We start from the raw sequence: 19906 nt of genomic DNA, 5'->3' as shown, positions 1-19906 counted from the left end.
TAATATACGGATAAATATATAATAAAGAAAAAACAGTTTCAGTTTTGTCTTTGTGAAATTTGGGGATATGTTAACAAACGGGAACATTTTACTGAATCCTAACACATCCTGAGTATGCTCAGATAGTCACGTAAGTGGTGTGACCAAAATCATCTCCCCATCAGTGCTCTGCCACCCTAAAAAGTCAACAATGGAATAAAGTCACTAAAGGTTTTCTTAGCATGCAAACATTTTAACTGTAAGTCACTCTGTTAATTTGATCTATGAATTCATTATCACTCATGTCATCCAGAGGTAACTATAGCCCAGAAAAAATGGCACACATAAAAGGTAAGTTTTTCATGAAGAAAGTTCTGCTAGAGAAAAAGACTCAACTCCTGATATACCAAAGTAGCCAAGAATGACTGCTTCACCACCTTCCTCTACAGCTAGTTTCCATCCCAAGGAATAGTAACTTTGAGTTGTTAAAAGAGGTAAAGAAATTTAGCAAGTGGTGTCAGTCAAACCTCACACATATTTCATGTTAAGTGATGGTTCTAAAAGACAAATCCCCAAAGTTCTCATCTATAGCATGAAAGAGGCAAAGATTTAGATCAGGTCGAAAGCAAAGTATAACCTTGTAAATAAATTAAGAAAATATTTCCTCCATTTCTGAGTTAGGGTAGAAGATCAAACAGAAGCATTTATTTCACTCCTTCCCAAATACCACCACAATTGAAGAAGTACAGGAAAAAACAGACAGGAGCATCAAAAATTTGGAAGCTGAAAACAAAATACACCAATGGTAACTGACTTAGACACAAGAAACCTGAATCCCAAGACATCAGTAGGAAAACTGAAATCTAACTCAATTTATTCTACAGGATCTTCAAAAAAAAAAAAATTGGAAGTGGCAACAGCAAGAACTTCTGAAAATTGTAGTTAGGAAGACTAGGGTAAAACAGTTTGACCTCCCCTCTTCAGTGGGAGCAACTGCTCTTCCTCAAGCCAGGTGATAGATCAGACATTTATTCCTCTGAAGAAAATAAAACTTGAGGTCTTTAGATCAGGAAAGTGCCTGGCACAGTTGAGGGGATAGGTTTTGTACCCCAACAGGTGAACTTATTAATTTTATGCATATTATATGCTTACAGTAGAGACCCTCACCCCTCTTCCCTTAATCAGTGCCCAGAATGCTAGCAACCAGGCACTTATCCACCTAGCCAGAGACTGGGCATCTCTTTCCAGGTGAATCTAACCCAAGAGTTAAACTTGCCACCTTAGTCACCCTACAGTGACGTATAGTTGCTAAATCCCATATTCAGCAATTCAATGAGTTTTTTAGTCTCTCATGCTTAATCGTAGGTTACATAATCAGGGATTACCAGTCACTGTGAGAATCTCCTAATGTGAAAGATACAGACAAAAGAAGCAGAAAAAAAGTGATCTGGAGGAATTAAAGACTATTTAGGGAGATGAAAACATTAAAAGAAGAAAGTCATTAATGTCTTTAGAGCTAATTAAAAAAATATAGCATCCATGAAACAAGAACAGGATGCCACGGAAAAGAAATTCTCAGGGAACAAAAAAGAGTCCTTGGGAAATAAAAGCTTGATAGAAGAGGGAAAAAAAATCTTAAAAGATGGGTTAGAAGATAAAGTTGAAGAAAGCATCCCTGAAAGTAGAACAGAAAGAGAGAGAGATGGGAAATAGGAGAAAAAAGATAATAAAACTGCAGAAACAGAAAAAATAGAACATAGAAAATCATTAAAATTATTAAAGAAAAACTACCAGAATGTAAGGACTTATGTTTCCAGATGAAAAGAACCCATGAAGTGCTGAGGGAAACAGATGAAGATAAGATTCATAACAAGTCATGTGTGAAATTTCAGAACACCTGGACACAGAAACGATTGCACTCGCTTTCAGGAAAAAAGGTAAATATGTTGGTTACACACAAAGGATAAACAAACACAACAACTTTGGACTCCTCCACAGCAGCACTGGAAGCAAGAAGAGAGGCTTTCAAGAAGCAAGAAAAATACGTTCAAAATCTGTGCAAAATGATCTTCAACCTAGAATCCTATCCTCAGAAATTATTAATCAAGAATGAGGATTGAACAGAGATATTTTTAGACATTTTCAAGATCTCAATTTATTCCCTACTTAACTCTTTTTTTTAATCAGTCTTTTTTGGGGGGGAGGGTAATTAGATTTTTATTTATTGTAATTATTTATTTTAATGGAGGTACTGGGAATGGAAACCAAGACCTTGTGCATGCTAAGCACATGCGCTACCACTAAGCTGTACCCTCCCCCTGACTTTTCTTTTCTTAAGATGCTACTGGAGGATATGCTTCACCAATATGGGAGAATAAACCAAGAAAGAGGAAGACCTGGAACCCAGGGAGCAAGAGAGGGAATCCCAGATGATAGCTGTGCCCCACACATGGGGGGTAAGCCGTCAGGTAGGGCAGTATGACTCAAGAATCAGACACAGGAAACACTTGTCTTCACCAGTCCTCGGCCATTATACCCTTCTTCAGCCGAGGATTCCTGTGTGAGCCTGACCCAGATTCTCATCTGCGTTTGGATATCTCTCCTGTATTGATGAAGCTCTACTCTCCTCTTCATCTAAGGACAGTCTTTCCACCCCAGAAGGATTCTGGTTTGACTTACTCCTAAGAACTAGAAGTAGACCACACAGTTAAAAGTAGAAACTACAGAGCAGCCCTCGCTGTCTGGCCAAACTTCAGCTGTGTGACCAGTATCTGGCCCACACCACATTCGTGTCAGATAGGTGCATTATATTAAGCTTTCTGCTTCCCAGGAGTTACTACAGACAGAGGAAGTCTCTTGTAAACACTTAGAGGAACTGAAGCCAGACTATGACCCAGAAACTCTGTTCAGCCTATTTTTTCTGATAGCCTTCAACAAATGATGACAATATTACATTTTCCTTATATAACTAGGTTTGTGCTTGCTACTCTAGTTTTCAAAATTAAATAATATATTCTTTAGGGACAGGTATAAGAATGGTGGGGCTTTAGGAAAGCAAATGAATGGTGGACACAAAATCAAAATAATCATTTTCTCTGAGGAGAAAGAGTGAGATGTGACAGAGAGGAGCACACAGAGCACTGGTACTAGTAATGCGGTTTCTTCACCCAGGTGGTGGGTACACAAACTTATTCTGATTACTTAAAACTATGTGTATATTTATACACCATTCCATATAAGTGAAATAGGCATTTTAATAAAAATTATCTAACTGCATTTTATTAAAAGATGCTTCTATTTTATTACCAACTTTGATTTCAGATCTTAATCAAAATGTTTATAAAACTTCATCTCTCTTGGTGTATTATTTATTTCAAATAAAAACATTTAGGAAAAAAACCCCTCATCTCTCCTAAACTCATGGAATGTTCCATTCAAAAGGAAACAAATGATATAATATTACTACTATGTAGAAAGCAGAGAGCAATTTCCTCTCAAATAAGCCCCTGACTGGCAATATACTTGGTTATATCATAGACATAAAAAATTAGGTATATTTTCTCAATGTTTATGATAATTCTATAAGCAGCTTTGATAAACAAACATCATATATTAATACATATATTAATAATAATATTTAACTAGGTAATTTATTTAAAGTGTATTAAAAATCAGAAGATCTAATGTTGCCCCTAATTTACCAATCTCAGGTACTATTTATCCTTCTTAAAACACTGAAGTATATACAGAATTCAGATTTACTTATTAAATCAATTGTGGCAATCTTAAGTGAATCTGCTTAGCTCTGCTTTGAGACTAGCTAATAAAATATAGTGGTATCTTGATGTCCCTGTTTTGGATTTTGGTTTGTTTTATATTTAATCCCTGAATCATTGCTTAGATCAATCAGCTAAAGGAATTTTATGAAGGTTCATAAAACACATAAATATTTTTCTAGCTTGACTAAGTATAAGCCTAGGTTAAGACAATTTTATATTTCCTCTGGACACATTGCCTCAGTCAAGTATCTACTTTTATCTATGTCCAGGGATTTTCTAACTCATGGCTCATTAAAACTGCAATTTACCCTCTACCTGAAAATTGCTAATTATATCTGCATTTTCTAAAATGTACCACATTTGCAAGCAATTGTGAATCCAAAACTAAAAATAAGTAATTTGTTCTAGGTATCAATAGCCTAAGTATTTTCCATATATAAGTCCTTACTATAAAAAGTGAGATATTACTAATTAATTTCTTAATTAAACAAAATTTTATTTAGTATCTACTGTGTGTGCCAGGTTCTATACTAGGTACAGTATTATTAGTACAACACTGTACCAGGTACAGTGGATAAAACAGAAATCTTTGACCTCAGAGCTTTTATTCTAATGGGGGGACTGACAATAAAAAATATACGTACATAAGATGACATGAAATAAGGTAAGAAGAAATGTAGAGGAAAACATAGCAGGCAAGAATGTGTATGTCATGACAACTGCAATTTTAAATGCTGTTCATAAGAAAGACGTCGCTGCGAAAGTGGTATGTGAGCAGTTAGGTGATAAGGATGTAAGACCTGAGGCTCTCTGGAAGAAGAGCATTTTAAGCAGAGAGAATGGCCAAGTAAAAAACCCTGAGATGGGAGTATGGCTGGTATGTTTGCAGAACCAGAAGGCCAGTGTGACTAAATTGGAATGAGTGAAGACTGTTGTAGATGAGATCAGAAAAATAAGGGGCCAGATCATGGATGGCCTTGTCAGCCACAGTAAGGAGTGTGATGGAAACCGGAGCGTGGACATGGTTGGCATTTTTGTTGTTGTTGAACACATGAATGCCTTATTTTAATATAATTAACTACATTACTTTATTAATACAAAATCATTATTTCTTTTTTTTTTTGGTTTTTATTTATTTATTTAAATTTACTTTTCTTCTAGTTTAATTGAGATACAATCTCTTCCAGTTTTATTGAGATATTGAGATATAATACAGCACTTGTATACACTTAACATGTATAGCATACTTATTTGACTTACATACATACATACATCATGAAATGTTGTATAATGTTCACAGTAAGTTCAGTGAACATCCATCATCTCATATAAATAAAAAATTAAAGAAATAGAAAAAAACGAGAAGCTGGCATTTCTTTTTAAGAGTTGCTCTGGCTGCTGCAATTCAGAATAGGCTGAAGGCAGGGGAAAAGCCAAAGTACAAAGGCCAGTTAGAGGAATCCAGGGAAAAGATGATGACGACTTTGACCAGGGTCAAGTGGTAAGAAGTGGTCAGGGCTCTGAATATACTTTAAAGATAGAGCTGATAGGTTTTAGGTGGGGAATATGAAAAAAGAAATCAGTCGAAGATAATTCTAAAGTGAGCTACTGGAAGAATTCAGTTGCCATTACTGAGGTGGGGAAGGCCACATTTTATCATGAATATGAGCCTCTGGGTTTATAAATGCTGTAAATTTATTTCTAAAGAATGCTTCCTTAGTTAGCAAAGTGTTTTATGGTGAAAGATAATTATACCTAAAAAGCAACCTGAATTAGAGTGTGACCTTTTTTTTTTTTTATTCCTGAGGATCTGGTAAATGAAAAAAACATTCACAATTGTTCTTTAAAAAAAGGCACTTCTTACATAATTGCTAAGTGCAATTTGCAATCTTTGCTCCAGTTGAGCTGCTTAAGTCTTTGTTGTCTCATTGTGGGTGTTAAAGTGCTGGTGGTACATGCTGGTACTGTCTGCATAGCACTTTAATTGTAGGGATTATCTCTTAGCCTATCTGTCTTCTGATTTTTAATTATCTTTAGAGAAAATTATACACAGAATTTCTACAATGATTACCCACTGTCCTACACTGGTAACTCCAAAACCTGTTCATTATAATGCTAAAAGGACAAGAATATGTTCTTCACCCCACTTCACAGGGTCTATTTCACAGCCATGTCCATTTCCATTTCAACAAATAATCCAAATCTAAAAATATATGCTCTTCTCTTCCGTTTTTATTTCTCGAAAGGTAAAATTTTTTGTTTTCAGAGCTCTACTCTTGTTTTGACAGTGATTATTGTGCCTACATTTTATTCTGGTATTCTTTAATGGAAATGTATTGTTTATTTCTATAAAGTGAGTTTTGTTTTGCTTTTAAGATTCTAGAATTCTTTTTTATTGCCATGGTAAATATTGGTTTGTTTTACATTCTTTTTAACCTTAAAATGAATATGGAATCATATGTTAGAGTTGACTGGAAGTTTGGAAGTAATCCAACTCTACCTGATGTTTAAGCAGGTACCCCGGCCATTTATTTTAACCATTTCCAGTATCAGAGAACTCACTACACCACACAGCAGTCCACTGCATTGTTAAAGAGCTCTAACTGCTAGAAAATTCTTTCTCACAAGTTGTTAAAGTTGCCCTTCCTATATCCTCTATTCATAAATCCCTGGAACAACAAAAAGCACAACTGCCTTTGACTCAGACATTGAGTTATATTCTCAGGTCGGCGAGTAACTTGCCATGTGATGTTAGGTCAGAATCATGACCACTCTGAGCTTCATTACACCATCTGATCTGTAAAATGAGGAGGTTGGACCATGAATACCTCTTTCAGATCTTAAGTTCCAGAATTCTAGTAGCTCTTCCACAGGATCTTGCGATATATGAGGGTAGCTATCAAATTCCTCCCTCAATTTACTTTTTTTCCCCACCCTGATGCCCTAGTTCACTCAAAGATTCCTTGTATAACGTGGTTTCTAGCTCCTTCACAATCCTTATAGCCCTTCCCTGGATATACTCCAGATTATCAACATGCTGGGTAGCACCCAGAACTAAAGAATATAAATGTTCTAGATGTGATCTGGGTACTGAGTTCCACATTACTAGCACTTCATTGTCCTTGAATTAGTTACCCATTTCTGCATAAGCAATACCCCCAAATTCAACAGTTTTAAACAGCAACAAACATTTATTAACTCACAATTCTGTGGGCCAGGAAATTTGGACAGGGTTTACCTGAGTGATTCTGGCTCAAATTCTCTCATTGACTGGGGCTGTAGTCATCTCAATACTCAACTAGGGCTGAAGGATCTCTTGTAAACTCACTCATGTAGTTGTTAGCAAGCTCAGCTTTCTCCTGGGATATTGGATAGAGGGCCTCAGTTCCTCATTACATCACATAGGTCTCTCTGTAGGACTGCTTACATCATGATGCATCATGAAAGTTTGCTCACTCCAGGGCAAGTGATTGTAGGGAAGAGGGGAGAGGGAGAGAGAGAGGGAGGGAGAGGATCAGTTTCTTTCCTTCTTTCTTTTCTTTTAAAAAAATTCCACAGGTATTTATTGGTTATTGGAAACGTATCAGCCAATTCTCTAGACATGGGGGATACTTAATGAACAGAACTGACAAATTCCTTGCTCTTCTTTATAATACAATCTCAGAGGGAGCATCCCATCACTTCTGCCATACCCTGCTTGTTAGAATTGAGTCACTTGGTCCAGCCCACAGGATTATACATACACATTGAACATCAGGAGCAGGAGGCACTAAGACTGCCTATTTCAGTTGTGAACACCCATCTCTTTACAAATGCAGCCTAAGATTGCATAATGGTTTCATGCCAATGGTTCATGTTAAACGTCTAGTCAATTAAAACACAAAGTTTCTGTTTGTTTGTTTTACAAAGCCATTGATTTTGCACTTAATCTTTTGACCTTAAGGACAGGAATTATCTCTGACATTTAATTTGTCTCTAACATATTTTTAAAAGTTACCCCCTATATACTATAATTTAAATCCCTGTTAGAGAAGAGGGAGGCTTTGAAGACACATTTTTCAGATGTCCATCAATTTACTTTCAGTAACTCCTGTGGTATTTCCTGAGGGCTAGGGGGTTTAAAGTAGTATTGTGAGTAAGTGTAATGTCTTGTCTTATTAAGCCTCAGAGTTCTTATAAAACTTGATAAACATTCTTTATTAAATTAATACAGGATGACTATAAATAAACTATTATATCTGCGTTGGTTTCCACGGGCCTTTTCAATGTCTGAATACCCAAGCCTTGCAAGAACTAAACAGGAGTTCATGTCTATTCTACTTTCTATTTCTTTGAGTTACTTAAAGCCACTGTTATTTATGATAAAAAATCTTATTTTTCTAAACCAGTTAAAATAAAATTAACATTACATATAATCCCCACTTAGAGATTTTGTTCTTCTCATTTGCTTTCTAATTAAAGGGTTTTAGTGTATAAAGAGAACATACAAAGAAAAAAAATTATACAATTAATTTTTAGACTAAAGAGACAGCATATTTCATTACATTTAAAAAATAAGCAGTTAAAAAATATATTTCATGTTATAATCTTGTCTCCTTCAGTTTCTAAATAATTCCTTTTCCCTTTACAGAGAAAAGAGCACCTAAAAATAAATATGAATAAAATGACATCTTTAAATGTTGTAAGCGTGTTGTACTGGTTTTGCAAAATATGAAATAAACATCTTTTGAATGGCTATTTTTAGTAGCATAGTACAGCTGTGTACTGTAAATTAAGGGAATGCATTTCAAGTTAGGAATCACTGGTTTGATTCAGAAATCCAATCAAAATCAAATCATGTAAGTTTTTGATAAGTGGGAGAAATAAAGAGCTTTCAAATTTGTATCTTTTTCTTCAACAGGAAGAATTATTTTATTAAGAGTCAGATGACCTGGACTCCTGACATGGTGGTGCCTCTATGGTGTGACCTTACACCAGTTATTGATTTCTCTATATCTTGGTTACTGGTCTGTGAAAGGAAGTGGCTGGACCAAAGTTTCTTTCAGACTTCAAAGTTTCTGATTCAGTGAATTTCCTACTGTTCCCAGTCTCTTTTCTGATAATTTCAATTTCAAAGTAGAGAAGGGAAGCATAGGCAAATGAAGTGTGCATCTGGGCGCTGGTCCACAGCTATACTTGGGAATTTTCATTCATTTTTTTTAAAGATAGTTGTTTTTTAGAGCAGTTTCAGGTTTGTAATAAAATAATATACCCCTCACCCTGCACATGCATAGCCACTCCTATTATCAATACCATCCACTAGAATGCTACATTTTTACCACAGATGAACCTACATTAACACATAATCACCTAAAGCCTGCAGTTTACCTTAGGGTTCAATCCTGGTTTTGTACATTCTATGGGTTTGGACAAAAGTATAATGACATAAATCTATCATTATAATACCAGATAAGAGTATTTTCACTGCCCTAAAATCATTCATTTTTTTTAAATGTCATCGTTTGGATTATAAAATGTATAATCTAAACGAGAAGTTCAAATATTTCAGAAATGTATATTTCAGAAAATAAAAGTTAACTATAATCACTCCTAGGAGAAATCTGATGGTTTTTTGCACAAACCTCTAGGTTTTAAATGCATATTTTAACCCACATATTAATTAATTCTAACCTAACCTGAATATTTACTGAGCATCTATTATGTACTCAGATTATATAAAATCATATAAATATTAATTTTAGAGAAATGCAATTGCATTATTCATCCAATACACATTATTTAAACCACTTTCTTTTTTCATCTAATGAGGAATCTTGGAATATTACACGGTTTTCTGTTGCCCCTTTAATGGATTAATGGGTTGTTTTTAATTTTTATCATAATGAGTAAACTTTCAGTGACTATTCTTATGATCACATCTTCACACACTTGTGAAAATATTTCTCTAAGATAGATTCTTTGAAATGGAATTGCAGCATCAGAAGGTATACATATTTAAAATTATAATCAGAATATAACTTCTCTTTATTATATTAATGTATACTTCCTTAATTTTTGGTAAGGTTGAGCATCTTTTCATAAATTCATTTGACCTTCTTCCATGATTCATTATCTATGGGACTCTCATCTACACTTAATAAGGAATGGTGACAAATTTAATAAATGAAAAATTTAATTGGAACCTAAATGTCTCCCTTTTAAAAAGTCTTACTTAAAAAAAGAGACAGAGACTGAATTCTCTGGACAACTTACACTTTGTTCCTTTTGAAATCTCTTTGACAGGCTGGAAACAAATTGGCTGGCACAAATTAAATATGAGTGCTAATTGTGACTCCACCCCTAGTCAGTGGCAATAAATATGCTATTATTTTAATTGCACCCATCACCACCTCAAGGACATTTAGAGAGATCTCCAGAGGTAGCTAACTTGTTGTTTCAATGCAGAGAACAGTAAGGAAAAAACAAATAAGTGTGTAAATCATGGGGAAAATATTTAAGAGTGTAAAATGTGAATCTGGATATGATTCATCGCTGTTGTTAGTCATATTTTTCTATATACTTCTTGCTTTGATTCTAAACTTACTTCTAGAATTAAAATTTTGTTACAGTACAATAACAGAACCTGAATAGAAAATTGAATTGCTTTTTTTTGAAAAAATTTTTTTTTGCAGGGGAGGTAATTAGGTTTATTTATTTCTCTAATTTACATTCTTTTTTTTATTGAAGTATAGTTATTTATTAATTTTTTTAATGGCAGTACTGGGGATTGAACCTAGGACCTCACGCATGCTAGGCATGCACTCTACCACTGAGCTATACCCTCCCCATTGAATTGCTTTTTTACTGAGACATAATTCACATATCATACAATTCAGTAATTTTAGTATACTCAGAGTTATGGACCATCATCATTACCTAATTTGAGAACCTTTTTATCACCCCCTAAAAGAAATCCCATATTCATTAGCAGTTACTTCTTGTTTCTCTGTCTCCCCACACACCTGGCAAACACGAATCTATTTTTTAACTCAGTGAATTTACCTGTTCTGGAAATGTCATACAGCTTGTGGCCTTTTGTGTCTGGCTTTTTTCACTTAACATAGTGTTTTCAAGGTTCATCCATGTGCAGCCTGTATCAATACTTCATCCATTTCGCAACCTGTCTTAGTCACCTCAGAGTGTCATAACAAAATACCATAGACTGGGTTCCTTAAACAACAGACACTTAATTTTCATAGTTTTGGAAGCTGTGAAGTCCAAGATCAGGATGCTGGCAGATTTACTTTTTGGTGAAGGCCCTCTTCCTGGGCTTGCAATCAGCCAGCTTTAGTGGAGAGAGCATGCTCTAGTGTCTGTTCGTTTTCTTATAAGGACACTACTCCCATCATGGGGGCTCTACTCTCACAACTTCATCTAAATCTAATTACCTCTCAAAGGCCCCACTTCCTAAGACTGTCACACTGAGGATAAGGGCTTCAACCTATCAGTTTGCGAGGGGTGGACACAAAGATTCAGTCTCTAACATGACCCAGTAATATTCCAATGTGTGGAAATACCACATTTAGTTTATCCATTCATTAGTTGACAGGCATATGTTTGTTCCCACTTTTTTGCTCTTATGAATAATGCTGCTAGGAACACTTGTGGACAAGTTTTGTGTGGACACGTTTTTGGTTCTCTTGGATACATACCTAGAAGTAGAATTACTAGCTCATATAATAACTCATCTAATAATTCGAGGAACTGTCAATCTGATTTCCCAAATGGCTGCACCATTTTACAATACTGTCAGCAATATATTAGGATTCTGATTTCTCAAAATCTTCACCAACACTTGCTATTGTCTATCTCTTTTATTATAACCATTTATTCTAGTAGGTGTGACGTGGTATCTCATTGTGGTTTTGATTTGTATTTCCCTAATGATGACTAATGTTGAGTGTATTTTCACATGCTTATTGGTCATTTGTGCATCTTCTTTAGAGAAATGTCTATGTGAATCCTTTGCCCATTTTAATTGGGTTATTTGTCTTTAAGTGTAAGAATTCTTTATATATTCTGGATACAAATCCCTTATCAGATTTATGATTTACAAAAATTTTCTCCCATTCTTTGGGATGTCTTTTTACTTTCTTGATAGTGTCATTTGAAGCACAAAATTTTTTTAAAATAAAAAGCAATGACAAATTGCTTTTTTAAAAAGTCTTTGGAGATCTGGATCCAGAATAATGTTTTCCTAACACATAATGAATAGTTTCATAGAATTGTATAGCAGGTGGGAAAGTAATTCAAGAGTGCATTATGAAAAGTATAAGAGAACCTAATTGATAATTAATTAAAAGGAAGAATATTTTGATGGGTAGGAAATTAAATTTCACATGGTTAATATATAAGAAAAAAGGCTCTGTAACATATTTTGACTTCTTTTCACATGTGTACAGGCACATAAAGCAGATTTCAAGAAACTATTTTATAAACACAAGCCAGAGAAAAGTCTTGGCTTATCACTAAACCTGACTAAGTGGAACTGAAGCAAAATCAGAATTGATTACTCAAGTTAATGGGTTGGTGCCTATAAATGACATATAGCTGTATCACAGAAGTTATTAACTTGATATACTGAATCATCACTAATAATATTTAATTAACAAAAGTTGCTCTTGAAATAAACTTTTCTGATTAATTTCTCCTCTCTCTTTGGAATCTTTGGTAGTTAACAAAACTAAATTTAATACACATCTGAAACTTTTACAATAGTTCACGCAGAGCATACAAAGGTAACAGCTTATAAATTCTCCTTAAGAAGGAAAATGAGCATAAGAAACTACGATTCACTATTGTAGTCACTCCTGCTAAAAGACTTCTCCAATGTACTTTGGGCTATTCATTTTCATCTTGTAAATATATTTTACCATGCTTTAAAGAACCTTGAAGACCCTGGAAGTCAGAGAAGGAATGAGTATGGAATTCAGGGAGGCAGGGAGATTTAAACAACAGGGGAGCTGGTAAAGGTAAACTTGGAAGTAAGCTCTTCAATGTGTGTCAGTAACAGGCAAGAAGAAAGGCCATATGGAGCCAGAACCCTAGTCAAGCAGTCCATCAAAAGAGTTCAGAACTTAAGCAGAGTTTAAGTAATAGATAATGGCACAAAGAGTGCATGGCATCTTAATACCTGGGAACTTTTAAATGCTTCCTGTTAAGGAAAGAATTAAATTCTCAAACCTGGCCTGAGTTTGCAGTGGAGGTCAGTGGAGTACCAGGCTGAAAGGAAGAGAAGAGCAGTTTTTGACATAAACTAATCCTGACAAGACATTGAGAGCTGGGTACCTGGGGGAATTTCTAAAATTTTGGAGCCATGTATAATATATTCCCCAGAGGATTCTCTAACTTTGCTAGAAAATCAGGATGAGTCGAATAAAGCATTTTACCAGCATCCAGGGAAAATCAGTGTTACCAAGTGGCACTGACATTCAGTAGATCATTAGAATGGTTTGCTGCAAATAATTAATAAAACCCATTCACACTGTGAATAATATTCAAACAATAAGGAAATATATTGTGTCATACAACAAGAAAGTTCAGAGGTAGGGCAAGGTTGATAGATGCCATTGCATTACAATAACACAAATGATCCAAGACTTTTTTATCCTTTAATCTGTCATCCTTCAGACAACAGTTTCGTCCTCAGGCAAGGGAAAGATGACAGCAAAAATTTGGGGCATCATAACCCAGACAAGCCAATATCTTGAGAAAGAAGACCACTCTTAGGAGTGAGGAAGTATTTCTAAGAACACTGGCACAAGTGGTCACACGCCTAATCTGGATCCAATGACTGACAAGGGAATAGAATAACCATGATTGGTCATCTGGACTGGACTGATGTCAGAGCCACTATTTATACTGATATTTTGCTTTTGTTGGGATTTCCTCAGTTTCCCCTTATATTGTCTGTAAGTTATTATAAGTTATAATTATTGACAGATACCACTAGAGATATATTACTTAATCTTTTTTGCACATCGTTTTGGTAAAGAATATTTTTCTTCACCCAAGCTATGAATCATAACCGAGGTACTACTGACCTCCTGTGATGGTTTGGAAGGAAACAGAAATCCGATAAACTTGTAAACCAAACTTATAAAGTGGTGAAAACTGCCTGGGAGAGAAATGAATTAACAGTAATGGTAGCACACACATGTGAAACAGTTTAATCACATGTAAATCAGTGTGATTAAGGTTTAGAATTAATGGTATAAATATTATTGAACTAAAGGGAGCAGGGGATGTGAGAGGGGACACTGTGACCTGTCTAGATCCTGGGAAGACAGGTATTTAAATTATACAATGACACTTATCTAGCATCACAATGAAGACTGCAAAGACCAAGCAATCCAGGGGTGACAAGTGAAGAGTCACAGTGTCCCTGTCCACAAGCAGGCCTGGGTGAACTGTGCCACAGACGCAACCAGAAAGGGTCTATAACTTTCATTCTTAAAAGAAGTAAAGAAGTTCAAGAAGTTCAAGTCCTACCAAAGATCACTATTTCCAGGCACCCAAATTCACTAGCAGATTTGCTTTTTCATTCCTGGCAGGCCAAACAAAAGTGTTGACAGAGTTGCAAGCTATTAAACAGTGCAAAATTCCTGAATGAAAGCACCCAAACCAATTTTTTAAAGGAAGGTTATTTTCTATATGTGTTAAAGGGAAAAACCTCTGAGGGTACAAATCCTAAAGTGAAAGAAAAATACAACAAAATGTAAGGACCCATTTTTTTCCCCCTTGACTTACTCTAATTGATTCCATTAAGACATCTACTTGTAGCAGTGGTATTCAAACTTTTCTGATCATAATGCACAGGAAGAATTACATTTTACATGATGGCCCAACACACACACACCATTTTATATTTTTAAAAAACTGAAACAGAAACTCATAAAACAATAGTTAAACTAAGTACATTCTAGTTGTATTCCATTTCATTTAAAAACAAGTGTTGACTGACACTCACTAAATTGATTCCATGACCTACTAATGGGTCTGACCTGCAGTTTGGAAAACATTGTGCTATGGTAAATGGATAAGGAGCCCCTGGGTCCCTTAATACAAATCCATCTCTGCTCATCCAGAGCAGACAGTGGAGGGCAGGAGACCACCAGTGGACAATGGTGAGAAGTGCTGGGCTGCTTTATCCCCAACTTTGATTCTGTAACCTCTGGTCTAAGGTAGAAAGAGCTCCTCTCTTAACTCCCTGTGGCTTAATTAAGTCAAGCTGAAACATTTAAGTAAGATTTTACGAAAGGCTGAGGGATGACAATAGGCAAATGGACAACAAGCGTAACATGAGCCTAGATGATTTTTGCTAAGATAAGACTCATCTTCAGCTTTGGTGCCTAGGCCTGGCTGCCTCCCAGCTGCAGAGGTCATCCTTTTTTTTTTTCCCCCAGGAAGGCCTCAAAATAAATTCTCAAGAAAACTATAATAGAGTAACTCCCAGCCAAATACCTGCAGTTCCCCCTCCTGGCCGTCTAGGCCCCACCTCCTCTCTGGAAAAGGCCAGCTCCTTGGGCTCTCACCCCTAACCTCAGGAGTGTGACCTTGCCCTGCGGCTTTATCTTTCTGAGATGATAATGCAACAGCTTAAAATCTTGGAAGGGATGTACATAAAGAAATCTTTTTGTGAGTTCCCAAAGGACTGACTAAAATGAATACGTTCAAACTTCCCGAAAGCCAGTTAAGTTTACCCTGACCCTTCTGAAAGAAGAGACACATGATTAGAGCATCAAAAACACCATGCTTCTCAATTTCAACTTTTTTTTTTTTTCCTTCTTGAGAACACAGGCTTTGGAGATAGGTGTGAAGTCCAACCCACCTCACCTTCAAGGACAGATTTCTTATTCTCTCTGAACCCCAGTTTACCCATCCATAAGTTGGACCTAAGTAGTACTCACTTCACAAATCTGTAAAGAGGATTAGGTGAGCTAATGAGAAAATATGTATGATTCGCCTAAACAATGATCAGGACACGGCAGTTGCTGCTTATCTGAGGCCAGTTGGATATAGACTAAAAAAACCAAACACTGTCAACTCCTTGCTTAACAACAACAAAAAGTCCTAGGCTGCCTGCTATTTCCTGGCCTGATGTTTTGTTTGGGGAAACTCTAGATATGCCTGTATCTAGAAGGATGCTGCTATGTATAGTCTGGTCTGCTAACTCTTGCTGTAACAGAAGTCTGGTTGTAGGTGCAGTAGATCTATAAAAGACAGAAGGGCAAATACAGGCTTTTATGTTTCTTTCCATTCCCACCATGCCCAATTTAGAACCTCAAGGGGCTCAAGACCACTAAGAGGCCTCGTGCCTCAGTCCATCTCTCTCCAGTGAAGCTTGTGATGCCAGATGGATTTCCTAAAGCACAGTTCTGAATGCGTCACTTCATTGCTCAATAAATTACCTTGGCTCCCCGTTAACCCACTACAGCCAACAATAAACTGTGTATTTTGGTATTTGGCATACTATAAGCAGGAAAAGTTTCTAATTTGCTTTTGTTTTGTGAAATAAAATTCATATTCTATGGCAGGACAAGAAAAATTTTAAGTAAACATCTTTATGTTTGGCCTCTTTCCACTCTCCTGTGCGTTGTGTATCTGCATTTTGCATCGACCAAACCTCCCTCAATCGGCAGAAATACCTGCTCAACCACGAAGAGCAACATTCTCCTAATATCTACAAGACAACTCTTTAAAAGATAACATTCCTTTTTGATCTTATAAGAGGTCACAGTGACCCACCACTTGGTACTTGCAGATCTGGATTGTGTAAACTGCCAATTAGCGTACAGCCCTCTCTGTCTCAAAAAAGCTCACATAACTGTTTTGGCCTTTAACAGGTGGGACAGTTCTCAGAGCTTTTGAGAGGCTATTTCCAGGTTGTAATCCTCAACCTGACTCAAATGAAATTTTCCATTTCTTTCTTTCTTAGAGTGGCTGATTAATTTTTTTGACAGTTGTTTAAAAACATTTAAAAATCCATTTTTATTGTTGAAGTCAGTTTGCTTTCTTTTTGGTTTTGTTTTGTTATTTTGTATTTGGAGGGGGTAATTAGTTTGTTTATCTATTTATTTTAATGGAGGTACTGGGATTGAACCCAGGACCTCGAGCATGCTAAGCACATGCTCTACCACTGAGCTATACCCTCCCCAAGTTAGCATTTTTTTATTAGAAATGTTTTATTTCTTAAACTGGATGGCAGGTAAATGGGTTTTGTTTTCATCATTGTTATTGTGGTAAAATATACTAAAAAAATGAACCGTTAGTGACATTTAGTGTATTCGCAATGTTATGCAACCATCACCACTATCTAGTTCCTGGATATTTTTACCATCCTGAAAGGAAATTTTGTACCCATTATCAGTCATTCCTCATTTCTCTCTCCCCTTGCCCCCAGCCCTGGGGAATCACTAATCAGTTCTACATCTTTAAGGATTTGCCAGCTCTGGTTATTTCAATAAATGGAATCATATTTGGCCTTTTGTGTCTGGATTCTTTTGCTTAGCAAAATATTTACAAGATTCTCTATGTTGTAGCATGTACCATTCTTTTTTGTTGGATGAATAATATTCTACTGCATGGATATACCATCTTTTGTTTCTCCATTTATCTGTTGATGTACATTTGGGTCATTCCCACCTTTTGGCTATTGTGAACAGTGCTCCTATGAATATTTGTGAGCAAGTTTTGGCTTTCAGTTCTTTAGGTTATATACCCAGGAGTGGAATTGCCAGATCATATGGAAACTCTAACAGTTTGAAAAGCTGCCAATCTGTTTTGCAAAGTGACTGCACCATTTTACATTCCTACCAGCAGTGAGTGTAAAAATGTTCTGATTTCTCAGCATCCTCACCAATATTTGTTATTATCTGACTTTTTGATTACTACCATCCTAGTGGGTGTGAAGTATTATCTCATGGTGATTTTGATTTGCATTTCCCTAATAACTATCAATGTAATTCAGTTTTACATATGCTTCTTTTGGCCATTTGTATATCTTCTTTGGAGAAATGTCTACTCAGATCCTTTGTCCATTTTTAATTGGATTATCAGTCTTTAATACTGAGTTGATAGTTTCTATATATTCTAGATACAATTCCCTTATCAAATATATGATTTGCAAATGTTTTCTCCCATTCAGTGGATTATTTTTTCACTTTACTAATAGTGTCATTTGAAGCAGAAAAGTTTTTAATTTTGATGAAACCCAATTTGTCTATTTTTCATTTTGGTTCATACTTTTGGTGCCACAACTAAGAATCTATTGTCAAATTTGAGGTCAAGAGGACTTACTTCAATTATTTTCTGTTGTACAAATTTAGCTATTAAATTTAGATTTTTGATCTATTTTTAGTTAATTTTTATATATGGTATTAGATAAGGATCCAACTTCATTCCTTCACATGTGACTATCCAGTTATCCCAGCATCATTTGCTGAAAAGACTATTCTTTCCCCACTGAATGGTCTTGGTAATCATTTTGAAAATCAGTTGACCATAGACACATGGGTTTATTTCTATTTATGTATTTATTTTGTACTTCTTTTATTAAATTTATTCCTAAGCATTTTATTCTTTTTGATGCCATTGTAAGTAGAATTGTTTCTTAATTTCATTTTCTGACAGATCACCGCTAATGTATAAAAATATTGATTCTTGTATATCAATCTTGCATTCTGCAACATAACTGTATTAGTGTAACAGCTTTAATTTTTTTTTGAGGTATAGTCAGTTTACGGTGTTGTATCAATTTCTGGTGTACAGCATAGTGCTTCAGTTATACATGAATATACATATATTCGTTTTCATATTCTTTTTCACTGTAAGCTACTATAAGATATCAAATATAGTTCCCTGTGCTATACAGTATAAATTTGTTTATCTATTTTATATATACCAGTTAGTATCTGCAAATCTTGAACTCCCAGTTTATCTCTTCCCACCCCCTTTCCCACTGGTAACCATAAGTTTGTTTTCTATGTCTGTGAGTCTGTTTCTGTTTTATATATAAGTTCGTTTGTCTTTTTTTTTTTTTTTTTTAGATTCCACATATGAGTGATATCTTACGGTATTTTTCTTTCTCTTTCTGGCTTACGTCATTTAGAATCACATTCTCCAGGGCTATCCATGTTGCTGCAAATGGCATTATTTTATTCTTTTTTCTGACTGAGTAGTATTCCATTGTATAAATATACCACAACTTCTTTATCCAGTCATCTGTCAATGGACATTTAGGTTGTTTCCCTGCCTTGGCTATTGTAAATAGTGCTGCTTCTCATTGTGTGTGTGTGTGTGTGTGTGTGTGCGCTTTTCATTTGATTTTCTCTATATAAGATCATGTCATCTGTGAATATGGCTTTACTTCTTCCTTTCCAATCTTAATTCTTTTCATTTCTTTTTCTTGCCTAATTCCCCTGCTAGACCCTCTAGCATAATATTGAGTAGAAGTAGCAAGAATGGACTTCCTTGTCTTAATTCTGAACTTTGAGGGGAATCATACAGTCTTTTACCTTTAAGTATACTCTTGGCTGTGGGCTTTTCATGGGTGCTCTTTATCAGGCTGAGGTATTTCCTCTCTATTCCTGTTTGTTTCTATCATGAAAAGGTGTTGGACTTTGTCAAGGCTTTTTCTGCATGTATTGAGATGATCATGTAGTTTTTGCTTTTTTTAAATTAAAGTACAGAGGGGATGGGATAGCTCAGTAGTAGAGTGCATGCTTAGGATGCATGAGGTCCTGGGTTCAAGCCCCAGTACCTCCATTCAATAAATATACCTAATTACCCCCCCAAAATAAACAAATTAAAGTATAACTGATTTACAATATTGTGTTAGATTCAGGTGTACAGCAAAGTGATTCAGTTTTACATATATATATATATATTTTTTTTCAATTCATTTCCATTATAATTACAAGATATTGAATATAGTTCCCTATGCTATACCATAAATCCTTGTTATCTATTTTATATATCATAGTATGCATCTGTTAATTGCCTACTCCCAATTTATCCTTCCATCTCCCTTTCCCTTTGATAAACATAATTTGTTTTCTATGCTATGAGTCTGTTTCTGTTTTGTCTTTTTTCCCCCTAATTGTATACTT

General features: G+C 35.4%; 1 long non-coding RNA gene and 1 other non-coding gene across 2 annotated transcripts in view; one reads left to right on the top strand and one right to left on the bottom strand.

The window, feature by feature from the left end:
• LOC116156835 (uncharacterized) overlaps positions 1–19906 on the bottom strand; it is a 35826-nt gene that overhangs the window by 4296 nt on the left and 11624 nt on the right. The gene's annotated exons all lie outside the window — the stretch shown is intronic.
• On the top strand, positions 19490–19566 carry TRNAP-AGG (transfer RNA proline (anticodon AGG)). Its single transcript has one exon. It is a non-coding gene; the product is annotated as a tRNA-Pro (tRNA).

Source organism: Camelus dromedarius, chromosome 1 (assembly GCF_036321535.1).
Source record: "Camelus dromedarius isolate mCamDro1 chromosome 1, mCamDro1.pat, whole genome shotgun sequence".
NCBI lineage: Eukaryota > Metazoa > Chordata > Mammalia > Artiodactyla > Camelidae > Camelus > Camelus dromedarius.
The sequence above is the reverse complement of the archived record's forward strand: the minus strand, read 5'-3'. Positions and strand labels throughout refer to the sequence as shown.